Source organism: Bombus terrestris, chromosome 6, assembly GCF_910591885.1.
Source record: "Bombus terrestris chromosome 6, iyBomTerr1.2, whole genome shotgun sequence".
NCBI lineage: Eukaryota > Metazoa > Arthropoda > Insecta > Hymenoptera > Apidae > Bombus > Bombus terrestris.
Genome location: NC_063274.1, coordinates 4,537,492 through 4,561,688, shown reverse-complemented (window position 1 = coordinate 4,561,688; position 24,197 = coordinate 4,537,492). Strand labels below are relative to the sequence as shown.

At 38.8% G+C, this 24,197-nt stretch overlaps 1 protein-coding gene and 1 long non-coding RNA gene across 2 annotated transcripts in view; both read right to left on the bottom strand.

Moving 5' to 3' along the window:
- Positions 1 to 24,197, bottom strand: part of LOC100650279 (RNA polymerase II elongation factor Ell) — a 144,709-nt gene that overhangs the window by 34,767 nt on the left and 85,745 nt on the right. The window lies entirely within an intron of this gene.
- Positions 2,616 to 12,702, bottom strand: LOC125385210. Its single transcript, XR_007224244.1, has 2 exons — positions 4,045 to 12,702; positions 2,616 to 3,948 (listed from the first exon to the last, which is right to left on the bottom strand). It is a non-coding gene; the product is annotated as an uncharacterized LOC125385210 (long non-coding RNA).

Here is a 24,197-nt window from a genome sequence, read left to right as displayed (position 1 = left end):
CTCTTTTTTCGTAGATTCAGGAAGATTTTGATTCTTTCGTTCAAAATGGAGGAATAAGGTGCGATATATTGCTGTCCAAAATATTCCAATTGATTCCAACTGATCCACGAGATTACAACTGATGGACCATGTGATTTTATAAATTTCAGAGAATATAACAACTGTAGACTAAGTTGCTCATTGAATATGTTTAGTCTATTGCAATATTATTCGTTTCGTAATCCACTGACGAAATGTAACTTTGCTACACTAGTTGGTTACTGTACATAATATTCACGAACCTAATTACCAATCTTAAACAAAGAGCTGTTTTATAGATTTTCAGTCAGAAACTGTATTCGTACGTTCACGAAGGTATTTTGTTTTAAATATCACTACTTCGAAGATAAGATAGAAATTAAGCTAATAACAGGCGCCGAACGTTCGATTGATCTTCATTTCCTGTTGCAAATATAGCGAAAAGGGAATCGAGAGAATAACAAGGATGGCTCGAGTTGCAATTTCATTTTTGATGGTCGCGAGTCGAAGTTCCGTCATTTCGACGACCGCGGCCCGGAAACGTAATCATACGCCTAAAATTTAAACGCGCTGTTCATGGAATTCGAAAAATCCGTGGACTCAAGCGAATTTGCGTCAGATGATTGGTCGATGCATGCCGATATTTAATTCATATCGTATCGTTCGTTTGCAAATACCTTGAAAAATATTCGTATCGCGGTGAGCTAACTGAATTATATTACCGATATACAGTTATAATATATCGTTCGAATCAATAAACATATTAGTTTGCACAGGCGGTATAAAGCTGTTTTATTTGCATACATATTGAATAAAACGTTGAACAAATATTATTCTTCCCTGTCGTGCATGGTCATACTTCTTTTTATTTTACTACACAAAGTACGTATATTCTGACTGCACTCATTTTCATGCGCATGCATCAATGTTCACATGCATATATTTGACAGAATGCGATTTAATTATAGGGTGACCAGCAAAAATGATGTGTGTTGCCTGTTAATTTATTGTCACGATACGATATGATTGATTTTACAAGCCTAATATATGCGCGGTGAAATATTTGCATCTGCAAGAGTAAGACAATTTCGCGATTCACAAAATATATCGTAACAAAATTTCTAACAGAACGCGCCAGAAAAGTTTTTTATACCAAGACTATCCATATAGTCTCTTAACAGGTCCGTGAATCATTATCGTATAATCGTAGAAAAATACTTGTTGAGAAAATCCCACTGAATCTATCGTGTTTATCGAATCTTTATCGTATTATCTTGATTTACTTTGCATACGTACGCATTGTACGAATTTATTTATCCATCGTCCCTAACAGTTACAGAAATCGGGATTACAATCATTTTCTGACCATTCGCTTTCACTGGATCGTTAGATCCACAAATTGCCGCTCTTTCCAGCGCATTTATAAATCGTTTCACCTCGGTAGAACATTATCGCATGCAGCGATCATTTTCCTCACGCATAAGTGGCAATTAAATTAAAAAGAAAAGAGACTGAAATCACGTAAACGTGATGGCAGCCGACAACAAACGTCGGAGCGAAATTACGTTTACGCGACAGCGGCCGTCAAAGTGTTAAACATACATCAGCTAAGAACGGTTTTTATAAACCTATTCGGAAATTGCAGCGATTGAGTCACGTACCTATTGAATTTTAACCATGTACCATTGGTTGAAATTAAGCGAATAATTAAAATTTATTACTCGTTGACTTTAAAGAAATACGACAAACGTTGTTTTCGGCTACTAATTTTTCTCTAATTTATACATTTTACTAAACATTCGTTTATCGCTATAATGTATTCACAATAGGAAAACAAATGGTCAGAAACGTAAACGCCTTGATGGATGGGACGATTGTTCTATCAACGACATGATTTTTGCAGAAGCATCTTTTTCGATCATCGCCCACCGTCGAACGTAATTTTTTCCTCTTTTTTATTTCTCTTTTCGTTGATACTCTTGCGTTAAGTGGAGAACAAATAAGAAGCCAAGTGTAACCGAAGAAAAGGAAGGTTGTTTTGCACGATTGATTTACTTCGCGCGTTATTTAACTGCATTGCAACGACGCGATAAGAAATCGTAAACAGAAGTGGTGAATTTTTGATATTTCCATTAGAACATCCTGTCCTTCCAACGTCGTATTCGATTCCTTGTATATTGACAGTAATGAGTGTTGTTCAAAGCTTAACGCGAAATCGTCCATTCTCTCGCGTATCATTTGACGTATTACGTACGCGTTTCGTAACTTTTATTTTTCGATTTCGAAATCTCATATGCCTTAACTGTACTTTTCTTAAATACTATCTCATTTATTTTTCATTCGTGAATTTTACGCGCAGATTTCTTCGTCGAAGAGATTACGGTACAATGCAAACGCGTCTATTATTTTCTAATTGATTGTAATTTCTATGGATTAATCTGATTTACACATGGTGAAAGAGATACAACGAGATCATAAATCGAAGCATCGAGCGAACACGTTGATCGATCTGATCATGTACGAACATTTGAAAGTGTCATTTGCAAGGTACCATCGAAATAACGCTCTGTCAAACCACCTTTTTTTTATTTTCTAAATATCCCACGTAATTAGATACCGTACGTATCGGTTAAAATTAACCTGGAGCTGTAAGAAGAAAAGAAACGATCCTTCTTGTACCACTATAATGGGCTGACGTCTCATGATCCTAACAACAACCTCGGGTGCATATTTCTGTTCAGAGTTCCCCAAACTTCTGTCTTGGCAATGAAAATCCATATCTCTTTCACGAAGATTACATTAGTCAACGTACATTTATAATCTCCAATCCCACCCAGACTATTCTCAACGCGTTTACCTTGCCACTTTAACCAAACTAATAAATAGATCGTGCTCTTATACGTACAACTGAAAAGGAAAAGAGAAACTAAAAAGAAATATCGCAACCAATACCAAATTTTCTACCAATATATCTCGTACAATCTAATCCCGTAAAACCTTCGGTGCATCAAATTTTCTACAAATACACGAACATCCGCAGTTCGCTGTATCAAAAATCGCTGTACGGCGTGGGGCTGATCTTTGATTGGCGAGCTATAGCTCCTGAAGAAAGCTGCACATGTAAGCTTTCCCCGGGCAGCGCGCAACGCCGCGATTGCAGACCCACTTTCGGTCAGGTTCTGTCGCGTCGGAAACCAAAACTCTCGGCCGCATAACAGATACGTAACAAGGAAGGAATTCGTACGAAAGGAGGACGCGGGGGCAAAAAGGCAGCGGAAGACGACGTGCGTAAAATTTCTCGCCACTCTGGTCGACCGTAAATTGCTCTCTTTCTCTCTTTTACTTTTCATCTGGTGGCGCGCGTGATTCACATCGTCCCACGGTACAAACAGAAGAGCAGAGAGAGAGAGAGAGAGAGAACTCTATAAATACATAATGCGTTTTCTGACTCATCCCGGCGGATCTATCGCGATCGTTGAATGGCCTCTAAAATCGTCGGCCCCGGCCTTTCCACGCGCGTTTTTTTATAACCACTGTGCAAGCACCAGCCGATTTTCAGTCAGTTGCGCGTCGATCGACTCGGCCACTGGTCTCTTCTGCGCATCCAGTCCGTTTCGTATGGTTGCGCTCTGGAATCCGATCGACGACGACTGAATTTCCCTTTCGGGACGATCCGATTCTTTCATCGCGTCCGCGAGTTTTTTCTCCGCGTCTCCTTAAACGGTTCTGTCGCTGGTTTTGTCTAGCGGCTCTAGGCCGCTCGTCTTGCAGACAGCGAGGCAGTTGAATGTTCGCAGCCATCGTAGAAAACCGTATCACCTTCTTGCTTAGTTTCAAAATGCCCCAGCTAGCCGTGCTCTTTCATTTTCGAAGGCACAGTGATTCGTTCATTCGTATGTATGACGCGTTTAAAAAGCTTTTCGTTCGTTTCTGTAATAAGCATGAAACTTTATTCGCAGGCAAAACCGGGAAAGGGTTGATATAATCGAACTTGGCGTGACAGAATTATTTATCGATCGTTCTTACCGTCTATAATTTTTCCTCCAAACGACGGTTCGCGTTCGTGTAAGTTGAACGAATAAGAAACGAGTAAACGAAAATTCTCGTGATATTTATAATATCGCAGAGCCTTGAAACACTTGGAAAGAGAATCGTCGAATCTCTTAACCGTCCGATTCTCTGGAACGTAGCAAATTCTCCGTTCCCTTACGAATTAGCGGTATAAATTGTAATTAAGATAAGAAGAAGATGATTCGAAGAAAACTTGTTACACGAAAAATAGATAAATTTGAATCTGCTAAGTATACAAATGACCAACGCGTTGAATCATTCATAAGCCGACAATTTAAATAGTTCTTTCTGTATGCGCATTCTAAATAAGCTTTGTTAGACCTCGTATTCGCCACTTGAAATTAACGATTACAAATCTCAATGGATTCTCGTTCGCGTACAAGGCGGGTCAAACGTTCACGTTGATCGTAATACCTATTCCTTCCAGTACAGAGGGTTGCGACACGAAATGCAATTAGGCCGATGGAGAAGTATCGGGATTGCGTCATCGAGCGAACGGTTTCAAGTCGAGAACAAGTCATTTTGCACGGTCGCCTAATTCGGCCTCGAGCGAACGCGATTTCATGACGGAGCTCGTCGATGCGCCGATTAGTGTGTCAGTAGGTTGCCAATTCCATTCGCGAGTCGACCGAATTTGGTGCTGTTTCGAGGACGGGGTTCCGCGTAGTCGCGTCACGCTACTGCGCGTAGCGATTTATATTCGCCTTTATCGATCCTACTTTTCTAATCGTTCTTCTTTTCTTATTTTCTAGTTTTCGCGTGAATTTCAAGTTTCTCAAATCTTCAGAACGTCCTCTTCAACCGGCAGAAATTTCGTACGTTAGATTTCGATCGAAACGCGTATTTAATTTCTTCTTCTTCGTGCAAGTCGATTTTAATGATATTGTCGATATTTAAACGAGAGGAGAGAGGGGGAGGATGTAATGGAAATTTCAATCTCTGTGCATCGTTGTCGAAGAGTTATCGGTTTGATAGTAAGAGGAGCGGGAGCGTGATACGAATTTGCCTGGACCACGTAACGCCTTCGCGCATACTAATAATTAGTAAAAACACGTACACTGATCCTGTCATACGTTTTAATCTTTATCTTTGAAGGATCTTCGATTGTGAAATGGAACAATTCGAGGATTCGAAAGGTTCGAAGACTGAAAGTTTGAGAGTTTTAATAAACCTCGGAATTTTGAAATTCGGAAATTTGAATTTTCGACATGACGAGGAAAGGCTTGGCAGTTTGTAAATGTGACAGCCTGAGAATTTAACATTTCGTAAATTCATAAGAAATTTAAAATTTAGAAATTCGATGGTTGGAAAACTTGGAATTTCGGAAGTTTCGAAATTTAGAAATTTCACTTTTCGTAAGTTCGCAATTTGTTAATTTTATACTCTAAAAACTTACGTAAACCCTGAATAGAAAAGAACAATGCCACGGACGTTAGCAGTTGACTAATTGAAAAAACATCGATCGGATTGAATAATTTTACAGAGAGAAAATACATAATTAGCAGTCGCGTACGAATGAACACGCGTCGCGTGTCAAACGACGTACGCGTAAGTTCGTAAGGTTGTCAACTCTATTATGAGTTCGTGAAAAACTAATGAGCTGTCTTTTATAACGCAATTAGGTACGCGACTTCCCGTGACATACTTTCCCATATTTTCTTACCGTTTTATCGCGGTATTATCGGTGTTACGTGATAACCTCTGGCAATCTGTTTAAATGAAGAATAATTACTATACACGATTGTAAAAATTGTGATAACATAAGAGGAAAAGTATCTGCGTATTATTGTATTAGCATCGACGTACTAATTAAATAGGCCCATGTATATTAAATTTCATATCATTTAACAGTATTTTCATGTAACTATAGAAACTTAATACTACGATAACGAAACTTAGAAGCTGATAAAAAACGTTTCGTTGGAAACTAAGAATATACGACGATATCTTTTGCACTCATTGTATAAACATACTAAGATTACGTGAAATTTAAACCAATTAATTGATACAATAGTCGATCAATTATTTTTATTCTCTTTCACCCATTTTATTGCTCAGAAGAGACGAATATAAATGTAATTTTTAATATAAAAATAGATGATTATTCTGAAGTGTCATATTGGCAATTGTTATCGGAAATTATATCAAATATTGATATTTGCCGATTGAAGTATTAATTAGCAGGAAACATTTTGACAACCGATCAGAAATCAGATAAGATTATCATTCGTCAATATCTTAGGATAACTAACTTACCGGCAACGTTGTATTCTTCAGTAACACGTCAATAATATAAAAATCATTAACTATATCGTTATTGTCGAAGATTATACACAGACTGTCTCATGGAATTGGAACGAGCAATAGCTTCGAAATGCTATTGCGTGGATTACCTTGTGCAATAACTACGTGTAATTTCCTATAATTTTAGACCATTGCAGAAGGTTTAACAAAACGAAATACACGATACATCCGAACAATGAAAACTGAGATATCTTGGGAAAATTTCTTTGCATTGAATAAACGCATCTTTATCTTAATATCGCGAATGTTTGACGTCAAAGAGTATTTTTGTAGGTTATAATAATAACGAAACAATACTCGGGAAACTTTACATCCTCCCTTCCCCCTCCTCCCGGTTTAAAATAAAACCAAACACATATATGAGCGAATATACGCATGTGTGTGTATGACGTAAAAGATAAGTGGAAAAAGTTTATCATTATCGGAATCGTAATGAATTAATTTCTTCTTCCTCCTTCCCTCGTAGAATTTGAATCTTCGTTCCACGAATTTTAATCGCTTCCTCAAATTCACGTACAGTTTGACGCATTTGAAATCGACGCCTACCGTTTGTAACTCGCGTGCATGAATAATAATACGGCAATAGTAACGATGAACAATTTATAAACAATGAATAACGCATAATAACCGAATAACGCGCATTGTCCAATTTTCGTAGACAGTGACAAAATATTCTTGCCGATTACAAACTCTGTAACGAATTCACTCGAGTCGTGCAATACAATGGAGCGTGGCGCGTTTATTTTCCTCCATTTTGATGCATCGCACGTGTGTTTCAAAAGTGACACAAGTCAAACAAGGTGTTCGGGAAAAACGAAAAACTATTTATGAAGCAATTTTTAAACACAGAACGTTGGCCAAAAAGAACAGACTCGAGGAAACAATGGTCTAATATTATTTTCGTAATTTTCTACTTTCAGCCCTTTCGACACTTCTTTCTTTTGAAAATTTATATTTTTACGAAATTCATAAACATATATGGAAATATAATTTTAAAAATGACACGTATACAATTGCATTGTTTATCCAACATTGCGCTGCATTTCGTATATTTTATATACATTGCATATCGTGTGCATTCTATCCATTTTTGCATCATCGAATTTCTCATAAATGCATAAAAATTCGTACGTAATAAATATCGATTAAAATCGATAAAATGATAGAATAGAATAATCCAGACGATGGAAGAATTATTAGCATCAATGTCTTTACGAGTGAGGTGCACACGATATAAATTGAGTAAATTAAGCGAAGTTCCCGCGGTAACGAGGAAGAAAAAGCTGAGAGCATAACGTCGTACGAAATAATAATAAGAAAGATTATCAGTGACCCGACAAGGGGTTAAAAGGATTCAACGCGTCAATCTGCCGGGGCTCTTTGCGATTCAATTTATGCCAGCCCTGGTGTCCGCCTTTTATATTTCGTCGTCGACCACATGATTGTAACGTAGACCGCGAGGCCTCCTTCCCACGGATTTTGAGAAAGGGAACACAAAAACACAATAAAAGGTCCGAAATAAAATTACGCTAATAAAATTCAAACATAACTTCGTTAATTAAAGTTAGGATAATTTATATATATAGGTTAGTGTAAAATATTTTAATCGATGAAGAGCAAAAGAGAGCAACGCGATAAAGATGTTTCTATTTTTTGAAAGAGTTTCGATTAACTCTATGTTATCAACATTTTCTTTTTATTTTATTTTGAAGCCACGCATCTATATGATACTCTTTGTAATTTTAAAAATATTCTTTGTCTTAATAGTTGTATTTTACATCTCTGCTTCTATAAAACTTCATCAACTGTACTCTTGGACCTATTTCCATCTTTAGCTATGGTATCCAGTCTAGCCTAGTCATAGAGACAGATTTGTAGTAACAAATGATTCGAATAATATTATCTATTTCTTAATACTTCGAATGACGAAAGCGCTTTGTCAGATCGAAGATAATATAAAACACGTTTCTTATTTGCTTCAAATACAATATTGACTGCCAATATCGGGAGTAAAATTCTTTTCCAAAAGCATATTTATCTCCGCGTGTTTTCAAGCGTAATGGGCAAGATAAATTTACCAACGTATGGTAATATCGGCTGAGTTAACGATTGTCGGCCAAAATCTTCCGTTTTTAGAGCAACAAAAGTGTCGGAAGCCGCAGCTGTCAAGCTGTCGAATACGCAACTAACTTTATTGTAATTGCATTGACGTCATTAGGTGATGATAATGGAAACATATACGCAGAAAAACAAAGAAATTTTCTCGTACACCTGCTCCAGTCGTGGAATTATGAGAACCAAGCCTGTACTACGTTTTGTCCGAATGCACAGATATCGTGTGCAATTAAATCTTTGAACATTGGTCACAAATATCTGTTCGGTGACATTAAATTATTTCTATCTCGATGTTATTGATCTCTTTGGTTACGTGGTTGCTGTCCGTGCTAATGAATACATATTATGAGAAAATTGCAAATTGTACATGATTCGATGTGCATGAACAAATAATATGTAGCATGTTATACGACGAAACCGCATTAAGGTATGTTATCGCGTCTTAGTTAAATATACTTGTTTTTATGGAGAACGATAGCGAGCCTTATTTCTCATCTCTGTCTTTCGACGCGGTCTGTCTTGGTCTCTGTAGTCGATAACAACCGATCGGGCCTCGGTCTTGTTACCATTGCCGTTCACTTCGACGTGATTTCAATTTAAAATATGATTTTTTCTCTTAATATATCATACGTCAATCCATTTCTTAATATTGTATCGAGACTACCAGTAAAATCATTTTTGTATGTACATTTGAAGGAAATCCGTGTTCTTCGACCATGAAGTTATTTATACGTAAATCGAAAGGAACTCGAATTTTCCTTTGTCGCAGTCAATACAAAAATGAAGGATGTAATTTCCAAGAATCGTATCACGTTATTGGCGCAAAATCGCGGAAACGTGAAATGTTGGAAGGAGATAAATATATTGCTACTTATATGAATAAGAAGAAACCACTTACAAGAAAAATAAGATAAATATTGTAACACGCGTGTGTCTGTAATTCATGTGCCTGAGCAGCTGACGCGACACTAATTAATAATAAATAAATAAATAAGATAATGCGATCGAAGTTGAGAAATCATGGCCTTTAGAACTCAAAGTCATGTTTTTCATAAAATCAGCAGAAAGAAAGTCATGTGAATTTTACATAACGAAATGTTGATTATAAATCTTATATCTAAATACAAATTATGTTAAACTAGTACAATTGAAATGGCGATCGATTGAATACAAATATCCTAACCTCCATTCCTGTGATTCAGTTCTATCAATTTTCACCATATTATTAAAAGCGCGATCAAACTTCAAATTAAATTCAATTGGTTTCTCCTTTACGTAGTCGCACGCCAAAACACAAGTAAAAATAGAAAACAGCTTAAACAGCCAAATGATATGATCCGAAGCATTCGATGAAAACGATCGTCTCGAGTTCCAAGCGGCCGTTATCGTTGTCTCTTTCTGTCCCACTATCGAAGCCACTACGCGTGAACGAGAGAGTGAACCGAGCAACGAAAAGAGAAAAAGCTAACAGCACGTTCAATGGCTTTTGAAGTAGATACAGATGTGTTGGTGGCAGTCTGTGCATGTAAGTTGAGTCTATATAGGTATACGTCCTTCGTATGTCCGTGCCTGTCGCTGTTTGCCAAGCCGAGCGTAATGTTGACAAGGAAGAAGGGGAACGAATGGAGAGAAAAAGACAGACAACGAACAAGGAAAAGGATAGGGCGCAAGTTTTACGTATAGTTCCACTTGGTTACAAAAGACCATTTTCTGTCGCTTAACCGGCTTAACGTGGAGCAGTATTAAAGTTATTTAATAAGAACTACACGTTTTTTCTTTTGAATTCTGTCGCGAAACAGCTTTACCACATTAACGAGCAGACAGTAGAGTTCCATGCGTTTTACCGTATGGAATAAACGATATTAAATTCGTTTCGAATGAATGCAAGTCGAAAGTCGTGTCAACGAAAGAAATGAAATAAAATTACATTCGCAATGGCTACGCGAAATCTATTTTACGCAAATTTCAATCGAACAAACGAAAGGTTTAAGTACACTACGGCTGTGATGGCGCGTTTATCTCGTCACTTCAACTGCGAACATCTACGTCACAAACTACAAATTCACGGTAACGTCACTATATTTTGGATAATCAACATCAATTTTACGTTTAACGTCCTCGTTACATCGTATACGAAGTGAAAAACAAGTTTTCTTTTATGTATACTTGTAAATAATATTTATATCTATGGAAAAGCAGTTTGGAAAACAATGCTCGTAAAATGTATCGTCAAACGATGGACTGCAAACAGATGGCGTTGAATGTATCGGTGTTCATTCGGCCATATTTTTACATTTGAATTCCATTCTTAATATTCGTGATAAAAAATTGTTTTACGATGAAGGGTGTACGAGTGAAATGCTCGATCATCAGAAAAACGATCCAAAATAATATTCCGAATAATGTTACAGATTCCAACATACTTTGATCGAGTGCCAAGGAACGAGTTTCTAAGTGCACGTTTCGACATTCGTCTTTGTACGAATATCAACTGTCTTTTATCACAAGATAAATCGATTAATTGCTGAACGATAATAGTAATTATTTACAATGATTACACAGGTATATACGTATCTGTGGTTAGAAAAGTCGGAAAGTCGCGAAAAGACAATACTCGATGCAGGTGTCCCATCTATCTACATACGTATGCTGACCCTGAACATTTTGTTAAACGAATCGTCGATGTATAAGAATCACGACCATACACACACGATATGTATGCATACATGTGCGTGCATATCGCGCAGACGTCGGGTCATTTAAAGAGGGAGACGGAGAGAAAGGAGAAGAGAGAAAGAAAACAAGATAGAAGAACATAGAGGTAAGTATGGTGCCAAGGTAAAGAAAGTGAATTTCCGTTTTCTCAACGTTCCCTAGAAGGCCTCGGCGAGCCGGAAGTAATTACGATCGGATTTCTCGTGGTTCCCTGCTTTTGCTAAACGAGCCAGAGAAAACTCTGTGGTCACACTGTACCATACATATAGCGGTATAACATCTATCACGCGTAACGACCGTCGGGCAATCGTTCCTCGATATGCCTCTTCACGCCGATTCCGTCTTATTTGTCTATCCTCGAGCGACCTTTCCTTTCTACTGGTAAAATAAAGACACGGCCACGAGAAAGGCAGATTACGGACGGTGGTGGAGAGTATGGCCACGGCAAAGAGGTTAACGTCGATTAGTATTCTCGTAGACGCGTGTTTCTCCAAGAAACGATACCGTGGCAACGTTCGGCCGTGAGTAATCGCGATAGAAATTTCACAATTTAATTAACGTGGTCAGGTTAACGTATCGATTCTCCATTCTAATGATCCTATTTACGGACATTTCTTTGTCGAAAGTGAATACGAAAGGCGGAAACAGTGCCGTCGAATGAAAGTTAGACAGAAGTGCATGAAAATGATGATTTTTAGAAAATATATAAATGACGAAAAAAAACGATCAAAGATAGAGAATATAATAATACGAGAAAACGATAGTACGTTTCCTGAAGGCTCGAGACAATCAATCCAGTAACTTGTTACTCGAAAGAAGCTGTAAATAGCGTACGAGTTCGGTCGAGAGAGTTTCTCTTCGATTTCGTTGCACCAGTGCACTAGTGCGCGGCCGCTGTAACTTGCGACAACTCATCCGCGACAAATTATTATGTTTGTGCATTCGCGCGTGCACACAGCGATCCATCGACAGTATCGAAAGAAGAAACATGGACGCGCACATACAACAGAAGCAGGGAGATAGGAGATAGAAGATAGATAGATAGATAGATAGATAGGTAGATAGATAGATAGGTAGATAGATAGATAGAGAGAGAAAGAGAACCTATCCTTTGCTGTCTCTTACCCGCCCCTTCCACTTTACCAGTCTATGTTCTTATTATTATCTACGGCGCAACACCAACGTCCACGATTGCGCAACGTCTTTTATTAGCTGACTCGCAGTTAGGGCAATCACGAAATCGTCCGATCGTTTCTTCGTTTGCGCGTTCCTCTGCCATTAAAACGATCCGTAAACGTGGATCTAATACGTCTGTTATAAATTTAACTGTCTCTCGACAGTCGCGATGATGTCTAGGTCGCGATTAACTGTGTTGAGCCGAGTATTCGACATCAGGAAGTTTCTTCGAGGACAGACCTTCATCTCTCTCTCTGTTTCGCACTGCTATAGAGCTTCGAATATAATCTCCAAGCCTTTTAATTTGTAGCTAACTTTTACTATTAACTCACGAAAATAAGTATGAGATTAACAAATTAATATTCCGTTGGTTTTTGAGATAACGACCTCAGTTACATTTATGGTCGGGTAATGAACGGTTTTTGCAAGACGTAACAAGACTTTTAAGGACGTCGTGCTCGGCAGTTACTATAGCACGTAGCAAATGCAAGCTAATGCCGGAAATCCCCTATGAGTCAGTGGGTCAGTATATTTTCCATCCGGTGTTAGTGTCTCAGTTGGAGGACGCGGGAATTTTTTTCTCGTACGGGTTCACCTTGAACGCCGGACAAAAAGAAGTTGAAATCCTCGGGAGGCAGTGCTCGGAGAGAGCCTTGGAACCGATGCACACAATCTGACGCGGCGTCTTTCCCTGTCTCTCTTCCTCAGAGTGTGGAACGCTCACGCGTTCTACCAGACGTGACAAATATATGCGTATAAAACGAGATTCTAATCGTGGCAGATCTTTCCGCTTCTAAAGTATGTACTCCGCTCAGTTTCTAACCGACGTTAACGTCGTTCTCTATATACACAGATAGTCTGATCGATTGTCGATATAATTACGGAGTCTCCGAATCCATACTATATTAACCACGTGTGTATGCGTAATCGTTGTCTACGATATCATGTTCGGATATATAATATTCCACATTATGTTTCAATGATCTATAGCGTAGAAGGCATGCGCATCCATGACATACATATATGTGTAAGTACGTGTCTCAGCTTCTCCATTCTTGCTAAGGGGCAACGTTCTGCGCATGCGTGTCACCCGTTTCTCTATGACGTTCAAACAGCCGATAATCGGACTACGTCATTTTTCTACCGGTCATCAGAAACGACGACCTACCTTAAACAATTCTTATGCGAGCCTTTTCCCAAGATTTATTATCAATTCACGTGCGTATACAATTCTCCTCCCTTCTCACTTTTCTTTCGACAGTATCGGGAGCAATAAAATACAAAGCCATTTCTTCGATAGTTTTCTCTTTCTCCACCTCTTTGCTTTGAGATAAACAATCGTATTCGGCGATTCTCGATCGCTATAGAAGGTACAAACCACTGCACGAACCTCGGAGCCAGTTCTCAAGTGGCTGATTCCACTAGCCGTCGGTCGTCTTTATATACCCACAAGGCGGCGTCACGTGATACTCCACTACCCGGTAATTCTTAGAGCGTAACTTATACGTGTACGTCGCACGACCACAACGAAAGATCATCGACACAGCTAACGGCAGCGCGGCGCTGCTAACAACGTTGGGTAAGCGCATCGGGAGCAGCCACGAGGTTGGCGAGCGCGTGCGCCACAGCCAGAAAAAAGAATCAGAAAACGCGTTATGCGGTCACGATGCGTGATACCTCCCGCACGTACCTCGCAAAATCGCTGTAAGTCGTTATGGATATGCCGCGAAAGTGCGAATAAATATTCATGCCAAATAATTTGCATGCGCAGTATATTATAACATCTTTTACTGTATCATATGTACATTTATGGTTTCATTCGTGAGAGCCAGTATTGTCCGGTCTAATATTTCACGAGTTTAAAGTCATATGAAAATTCGAAGCTAACCTGTGGGTTTTATTGTGTAGTATTGTGTAACATGCAGCTAATTCATCGAGTAATTTGAAACGTACTGTTTAATGACGACATGGTTATACATACAACTCGTATGTATGTCTCGATGTTGGAACAATATTTGTTTTTGTATGTGAGATCTCGGTATTTACGTAAATTGATAATCCTTTATTCTATTTGCAAAAAAGCATAAATATAAAGTACGACCGGATGTAGATCCGGATGCGGATCATTTTCGAGTTCTTCTGATCCTATTTGTAATCTTATACCTGAAATTAACACTCGAAAAAGTAGTGACTATTCAGAAAATTATAAGTCTCGTGTGCTTCTAAGGGAAAGCAGGGTAATGATACCTAGAGAATAATTTTATTACAGGAAACAGTGTGACTCGAATTGATGACTGTTTCTATTATAATATTCGTCCTGATTTCGAAAAATGTTCGTCTCAAATATAAATGTATAGATTCATTTCTGATTTTTATTTCAAAACACCATGCTGCAATTTAAGGTTTCTCTGTGATCAAATAATTCGAAAAGCAAATCATGCATTACGTTAGAAATCACTGCGTTGCACGTTTAACCTACAGTTACTAAAGACGCCTATTTTTTACGCGAAACAGTCATTTCAAAAGGATTACGAGAAACGGTAAAAGAATGAAAAAAGAGGCGAAGGAAGAAGATGATGAAAAGAAGAAGTGGGTTCGGGTTACGCTGTAAACGACCTTAAAGGCGGGTCGAGGAGGCGCAGACCGTTGGGATAGTAACCTACATAGCGCCGGCAGGCACACTGGACTGCTTAAGCTTGTTTACAACGAGACGATAGCACCAAAGATGACGAGTCGAGTTACGGTTATGAATCCACCGAGCTCTGATTCTCACATCCACGCTTGACTGGTATACCGCGCCAATTTAAGATGACACGACATTGATACTCCATCCCACATATTACGTTCAATTGAAAATAGAGCAACGCTTCCCATTCTGTTACTATCTAGCTGCGTTTTTTTTTTGGACATTCAGAATTAGCAATAGTACCTGTATAATGTAAATTATGTACATAAATATAAAATAACTGTGCCTGATACTGTATTTGTCATGAATAATATTTCTTGAGAAAGATTTAAATAAAAATATAATTGTAAATACAATTTAAAGTATAGATACTATATTCTGGTATAGCTTAATATATGTATCTAGACGTAACTAACAGTTGGAACAATTTCGGAACGAATAAATTTCTTTCAGGCAACAACGCGACTTTACACGTATAAATCTTCGATGCAAATGTTCTGTAAATTGAATGCAACGATTAGGTGGTGCGACGTTCGAAAGCGGAACGAAAATTTCAGTGTGCCAGTGTAAGTTAACGCACGGTGCATTTATAATGATTATGCAATGGATATACCCTTTACACAGATTCGCGTGTGTACAGGGCAGTTGACTTCTCGCTTCACGTATCCGTGTCTCGATACATATTGCGTATGTTTATGTGTTTAGTGGAAGAAACACACGTCGCGTACGGTACGACGCGACGCGTTGAAATGCGACCACGTTCTTGCTCGTAACCTCCAGTGGATTACTATATGGGGAAATCGGAAATCTCGACGATGTCTATGTCTTTCTTCTTTTTTCTCTTGTTTATCGAAGAACGAGAGTTTTAATATGTTGAACATCGTATAGATTTTATCGAATCGTTCATTGAGATACAGAGAAAGATTAAGAAGTTCGAAACAACTTACGCCATATGTCGCCCTTCATAACCTCCTTGCACATTATATTTCATTGAAGACTGCATTCTTTGCTTTGCCAATTCTGTTTATTCAAAGAACTAAATGAAGCGGCAAAAAATTTGCTTCCTCTCTGATTTCGATAATTTTAGAATATGTCGTGGAAATGGAAATTTTGAAAAATTTTTTGAGAATTGTTATCGTTTCACGCAAGCGACTTCACGGCGGTCGGATTGAAAACGCTAACCCGAACTGAGACCAAATATATCGATGACATTCATTTTTAACCTAATTATGGCAGAGATTTATTACCATCTCGCATGCAATTGTAACCTAGCTCGCTCCAACTACCGTTTGCATTCATGAACAGAAGATAAGTATTAGGTTTCGACCAGGTCATTTTATTCGATCCCTGACAGCTAATACAGAAGCATACGTTGCCACGGATACACGGAAGGTAGCGTTTCTGTAGTTTCTCCCAATTCTCGTATTAATACTTACGTACCTCCAAAAGGGATGTAATTAGTAATACGTTTGCGTAGAGTTTATGATTACCATTGTAAACAGAGTGAAACAGAAAAACAATTATCATTCTAGAGCGACTTTAATTAAAAGCTAAGAATCTTATTTATCTAATGCTACTTAACTGTTAAGAATTATTGACTCGAGGCAACTTGCTTCAATGACAAATATGTGATAAATGATATGAAATCTACATATCATGTTCCTTGACAAATGTGAGAAATATTTAAGACATTAGAAACAGCAGCCTGCATTATCGACAGAAGAGAACAACGACGTAACTTTCGATAAACAGCAACTTGTACTTTGTACACTGTCACGCGATTTCGTCGATTAATGCTTATACAGTAACATTGTGCTTTTCTCGGCATTGTTTTCTCCTCTTTTTCTTTCCCAGTTTATCTTGACGTATGTTTAATCGCGACCGATAAACACAGCAATTTATCTCTCTGTCGGATTTAAACTGGCTTTTACTGGTTGCTGAAAACCGTCCATGAATTTCTTCAAAGATGAAACTATCTTGCGCTTTGAAAGCCATCTATTAATAAAAATATGGACTTTAGATAAATAGCTTCAAATGAAAATTAATCGATATCATTCAAATACCAATTCTATTTGATTTGATATGTACATATATATTTATTTATTGGTGGCAATGAAAATAAATATATAATTTTAAAACTCATCTCGTTTTCTTTAAGTTTCTAAACCTGTATATATCAAATAAGAATCGTGAACTCCATGAAAATTTCGTGAACTCCAATCACGTCGATACGATCGCAGCAAGTACGATTCGTAATGTAATTTCAATATTTTTCTCTTTTATACATATTACACTGTTACAACATTATTAAAAATGAGAAACTTCTTTAGCTTCATTTTAAAGTACTCGTAACGAATTTTGGTAAATTTTCATCTATCTGAAGAATAATTCCACAAAGCTATTCCATCTCTACCGTAATTCAATTACATTTCCCCGCGTAAAAATAAACTTTAATCATGCTGTTGGAGGGTAAGTGCAATATTTAGCATGACACGGGCAGCATTAAAAGTGGCGCGTGGGAGTTCAGCCGGACGTGCCAAAAGAGAAGGGGATGCTGTACGTATAATCCGACAACGGGGCGTCGCGTGACGTCACCCCCGTCAATATTACACCCTTCTCCAACCATCGCAACGTTTGTGCCTTTGAACCTAACCTTTTTCCAAACTCTTCACATAACGTTGTACAGTTCTCCGGAACACGAAGAAAAATCGAAACAGCTGGCGATTCGTTCGTGGAACGATCGAATTATAAATCGTTTACGCGTATTTATGTACATCGTATCAAACGATGCAACATGGCAGAGAAGTGACGTCATCGGTAGTCATTTACGACTTTCTCCGCATTTTCAGGAGCCGTAATTTAACGATGTGGACGTTAATTGACCACGTTCGCGTGACACCAAATTCGCTCCGAATATCGCGTTTTTTTCGCTCTTGAAACAGGCACGTAACCAGCGCGGTTGCGAAATCGATCCCGGCCCGAGAGAGCCACGATAATGACCATAGGCGTCGAAAAGCGCGTCTCGTTTCTCCCGTGAATGTTAATTGCCGCGGTTGGAGCTCGTTAATAAAGAAAAACGGCGAGCGTATCCTGTCCGGCACGGGCGTTACGTAAAACCGTGTTTCTACCTCGAACACAATCCTTCTTTGCCCCTTTAGAGAGATACGAGTTACGATTGGAAAGTACGGTACTTTCGCGGGAATCCGTGCGTCCATTATTATCGCGCCGCTGATTTTACCAACTAACATCGAACCGAAGAACCAACCACTAAAAAATTCTCTTTCTTCAGCCGAGTGATACGTTTAAAGGAACGCGATGTAGAAAAGAATAAACTTCCGCGAGACGACTAATTAAGCGCTCACCAAAGAGACAAAGGAAGCTACTTGACTCGCAGAGACAACACGATCTGTCAAACGATTTACCGGTAATTTTACGACGATGCCGGATCGTGGCTGCGAGCTGCGACGCGACGGTGAGAAGAGCGTAGAGAGAAAAAGCGAGTCCGGTGGTGGGATGGGGGTCGGTGACAGCGTCATGAAAACCGAGAGAGATTCTTTGTCGACGCGCGTTGCGACGTTGCGTTTATTTCAGTCTGCCGTTGCTATTTCTAGCCGGCACCAGATCGAATATGCTTTTTCGTTCTGCTGCGTCCACCACACAGCCAGTGAGGTACACAAAGTCTTTTCTTCTTTCTCTTTCCTTCCATCTTCTTTCTCTTTCTCTTTGTTTCCTTCTGTCTAATTCTCTTTCCTCTTCCTTCCTTCGTGATATTCCGCGCATATACGATCGAACCATCGTCTTTCTCTGTGCGAGGCGATCCTGTGTTCTCGGCTGGCCGCACAAAAATACAGGCAAAGAGAAAAGGTAGAAGAGGACGCGCGCTCGCGCGCCGGAGATCAGCTGTGTCGACCAACGTATAAATAATTCTCGGCCCACTTCCATCGCGCTACAGCAGCGTAAAGGCTACGTGACCACAGCGTTTATGTCGGCGTCGTGTAACGCGCGACACGCTGCGTGAAACGCGCGCCGCGATATGCCCGTTATTTAATGCTCTGTCAAAGCGTGATTCCCACATTTCAACGCTCCTCATCCCTCCAACAGTTCCGTTTTATCCCTCCGCTTTTTCCACACTAATGGATATACCGGAGTAATTGAGAATGGCTCGCCGGTAGAAAAGGAGAAACAAGGGACGACAAAAGTGCGAATAATATTTCGTAGACGAGGGCAGCCCGACCTCTGCTACGATTGAGAACGCTCGACTCCCAGTGACATAATAATTACAAACGTACTAATTACGCGTGTATAAGAAGAAGGGGTTCGGTGTGAGAAAAACTGGGAGATAGACACGTCGTACAATACCGGTGATTCATTCCTTTATTCTGAATTTCCTACGTGTTTTAATTCGCGTTCGATGGTCGAGAAGATCGGTGAATGACCAGTTTATCGCTCGCAGGAAGTCCTTAGTGTAGCTAGTTCGTGTGATTCTCGAGTAATGCCGCTATTACTTTCTGTTTTAAACGTGATTTATTTGGGTTGTAGCATGGTAGCCTAACACGGTAGCTTCCAATGCGTCATCCAATATTTCAATGTGAATGTGGACTTGCAAGAAAAAATATCAATTACGCGAGATAATTATATATAGATAAGAAAGATCGTTATAGAACGGAAACTATGTTGACAATTGTGATAATTCTAGTAGATAGCTGCGAATGAAATTACCAACACGGTGGAATTAAGATTTCCTGTAATCTCTTTTATTTCCAATTGCGAATTCGGAATCGAGCCCGATTATCGTGACTCGATCTAAAGTAAAGACGCTTCATATTTCGGCAAATGATCGGGGAAAGTTTTCAAGTAAATATTTTGCAGCATTTCTTATCGTTACAAATAATATGTTTTGCAGACCCTCTTGCCTTTCGACTTTCTCCATGGTTTAAAACACCTATGTAATAATATTGTTTACATGTATAACTTTGAAGTTACGCACACGCACACACAGATTTTAGTATTGCACAAAAGCTGCATGGATAAAGATAAATCTAAAAATTTTGAAATTGACGTTCCATTTGTTTGTCTGTTTAATAGTAAAGACACGTAAAATATTTTTTAAAGAATAAAAATTAATCGAGCTAATGGTAATGGTTACAATGTGAATAAAAAGGTACATCGATATGAATAATTTAAATAGTTAAAGAAAATGTGATCTTGCGCTTGGATCGCTTTATAATATAGATTGCGTTGCTTCAATTCGCGTCGAATAAAAGCGGTTGACAGGTAACGAAAACTCTATTGGAAAAACTGGCCAACGATGGGAGAGAAGAAAGCCAGGTGGCAATAAGATTTCTCGTCGCTAAATAAGGAGATCAGAGTCAAGGCGTGTGAACGAGAATTCGGAAATCGGTGGAATGTCACTCGCGATCAGGTGTCCCACGAGGAGACGTATCGCTGTGCAAAAAAGGCAGAAAACACGACAGGCAACTAGAAATCGAAAAACTTGAGAACGTGCCTTTGTATTAAGACGTTTCGCTGAGAACGTTCCTGCTTTACCGCCTCTATGTTTCATTTTACTTTCAACGATAAATTTCAAAATTTCTTTCGATCAGAGAAGATCTGAACTTTAAAATAAATTACGAAATTTAATTATATTCGTGTCTGTAATTAATTGTTAATGTATTTCCTTTACTCCTTTACAATTCGATATTTCCTTCAATTTTTATTCTCGTCTACAAATTTTCTAATAAATCTGTTAACTTCGATTTTTAAATATTCAGTCAGATTTACTACCGAAGCAAGTTGTAAATCATTTTCAAGGCTTTTCAAACCATAAATGTTTTCTTCTCTTAGGTTAAAGTATTTTAATTACGGCATTTTTATTAATTACACCGATCGGTTCGACATAAGAATTTTCTGCGATTCTAACTTATGCAGATATCTCAAGGACGCCATTTATGATACTCCTACAACTGTATGTTCGCGCCATATTTCAGCTATTCCAGGAATTTTCGAACATCTTCGACGGTCCTTGACAACATCGTTCCGACTGAACGCTTTGCTGCAAAAGCAATTACTGTAATTGTTCTTTAATGCGGTATGTCCTTGCGACACCTTTTCGTAAACAAAAACTTGCTCGTACATTTTAATGGAGACATTTCCAAATCCATGTTTGCATTGACGGTAAGCAATAATTCAAGAAATTGACTACCATCTATTTATCAAATATACATATGCATTCCTCGCTTACGTAACAGAGAAATGACTCAACTTTTAATTATTAACTTCTTCAATGAAGCTTTGAATGACTTTAAACGTTAAGAATAACAACCACGACAACGAATAATACACCGGAAGCTTGCTGAACTTTGTACGAGGTTATCAGTCGATGATCGATTCTCGAACCAATTCGCCTTGCGTTACTGACTAACACCGATGCCTCGTTTAATAATCCCATAAAGAAGTGTCTCATTTTATTCTAAACGTAAATAATAAATCCACTCGTTCATTTTCAATAAATAATGCAAATCTGAAAAAAGCTAATCAGATCAAGAATGACAAGAGAGTGACGATTCAGGCGATAAGGATAAACAAATTCTGACTCATATTGCATAATTGAATGATTAAAGTCGTACAAACGACGAGCTACGAGTTACTAACACTGATAAATTAGCTTTTTATAACACGGAATTGTATGCAAGTAACTGTTACGAATCACAGCTTATCTAATCAGTCTATTTGACGAGAAATTGTAAAATCATAAGAGAGGATCCTACAATCTGTAACTTATAATCTGTCGACTTACCAATATCTATAGTTTGATTATTGCGTAAGAAGATCCCAGATGCCTAGAATCCCGGTTTATAAATTATCCTTTCACAATCTCATAACTTTTTTACCGCGTAGAATAATCAGACGATTTGTGATTCGAACATTCGTAAAATTCTATTTATTTCATTACCAAGCATGTCGCTACTGTGCAAGAGTATCTTGTTGATATGTATCGGTAACTTGTCGGTAACTTGTCGGTAACTTGTAAAATTCCACAAAAATTCACTGATTTAATTGTACGGGGGAGGTCCGGTAACAAGAACAAGATCAAAAAAAGGAAACGATTTCACGGAAGTTCGCGGACGAGGAGAGATGGCGCCGTCGCTAGTAACGAAGTCAAAGGAAATTCGTGTATGGGGAACAACGGTATGGCGAGCTTCATTCAGTGTAAAGCCAGCAAGGTAACGGTTTCCGGGCAAGGATGTGGCACAGCCTACATACCTTCGCCACAATGTAGGAGAAGGAGGGTAGGAAGAGAGGAAGAAGCGAGAACGAAGCAGGCAGAAGGAGAAGAAAAAGAAAGAAAGAAAGAAAGAGCCAGCGATCAGCCACCGGCGCGGCGCGCGGCGGACCGACGAGAAAGATACGCCACGCAGAGAAGAAAGGAAAGAATAGAGAGACAAAAAAAGACGGCTGACCGGTGGCTACTAAGCTGAGAAAGAGACGTTCCTCCCGGTTTTCTGTATCTTTCGTAAATCTAGACGACCGTGGCCATTCGAATTTCATGAAACGTGTAATTATGCTCGGATTTCAAAGCATCATCAATGACCATCGTGAATTTTGTCGTCGCGTAACAACCAACACGTTGAATAACCTGGCTCTTTCGAGTCCGAATTGATTCCGTGCTCGATCGGTAACTACTATCCAATAAATATTATTTGAAACAATTTTTACTGGAGAATTGGAATTTACAGGAGATTTTAATTAGTCATTTGGTAATTATGATATTACACTGTTTTATCGTTAACTAAATTGATGTATGAGGGAATATGAAATTCTGTTCAGATCTACGAATGTGTTTTTTACTTCACGATTAACGGCTGAGATAATTTGGTATAATTGTAAATTGAGATTGTAGATTTAACACCGATAGTTCCATACTGATTATCTGATTTCCTCCTGTACGTTTTTACGATTCTTTATCGCGGTGCACCGGTACGAAGCATATTTCTCATGCTCGCTTTAAAAATTAGAAGATAAATCGCAACATGAAACTAAAACTTTAGTTAATTTTAAATCGTAGAATGTGTGCTTGTAGATTTTCTAATAGGACTTTGAACTCTACTCATATATTTTAAAAAAAAGAAAAAAGGGAAGCTTGTATTTTATGCAGACAGTTCAGCCAAACGAATCGATAAGTTACTGCGCCAAACCGACAATTTAGTTAAAATTAACGGTCGTATTTGACTTACTGGAATTTTATCGCGCTGTACGCTTCAGCGAGAAAGGAAAGGTTTATCTTTACCACTAATTCGATTTTCGAGTCTGTTGTCTTAACCCTAGCAAGAAAAAAGAGCGACGCGTGAGACGAAGAGAGAGAAAACAATCGCCAAGCGACTAACTTCGTTTCTTATGCGCGCAAAGTTCTGTAGTGAAAGGAAGTATAGCGCGGCTGTGGTACATAGTTACTTAATCTCCGTTTGACAGAAACGAGGTCATTTTTATCGAGGCCCTCGTGGAGAGCCAGCCGCTACTGTGGCGCGTTCCCGTAAAACGAATCTGATCGCTGGGAACGCGTAACGTAACGACGCACACACAGGCGCGTATACGCGTGTACACGATCGTGTAGAAGCCCACACGATCATCGTCGCGCTCTTTCTCCGTTACGAACGGAACAGTGGTAGCAACAACGGCGTCGCATTATGTGCCGACTTCGTTTACCACGGCGCGGTGTTACGCGCAATTACGCGCGGAATTGCGTTCCTTTCGTGAGAGGAACTTGTCTCTGCGAGTCGAATTTCAAAGCGCGTACATTTGTCGCGTCGATCTAATCTCTGTTACTCGATGATGTTTTCATCTTTATGAAAACTTACGACATACATACTAGATATAATAGAAATATTATATATTTTCAGATCAAAAAATTTTACCCCTAAAAAGAGTAATCGAAAAGATGACGAAAAGTGTTCGACAGATAGATTGTGATATCGATCTTTCTGTAAGATTAGGCGACGACGAAATGAATTACGCTACAACGTTTGAAGGAGGATTCAAGTAACAGAATTTCAAGCTCGGTCGATAATAAACCGTAGGTAAAAAGATTCGTCCCGGACCTAAGAACGCGATCGCG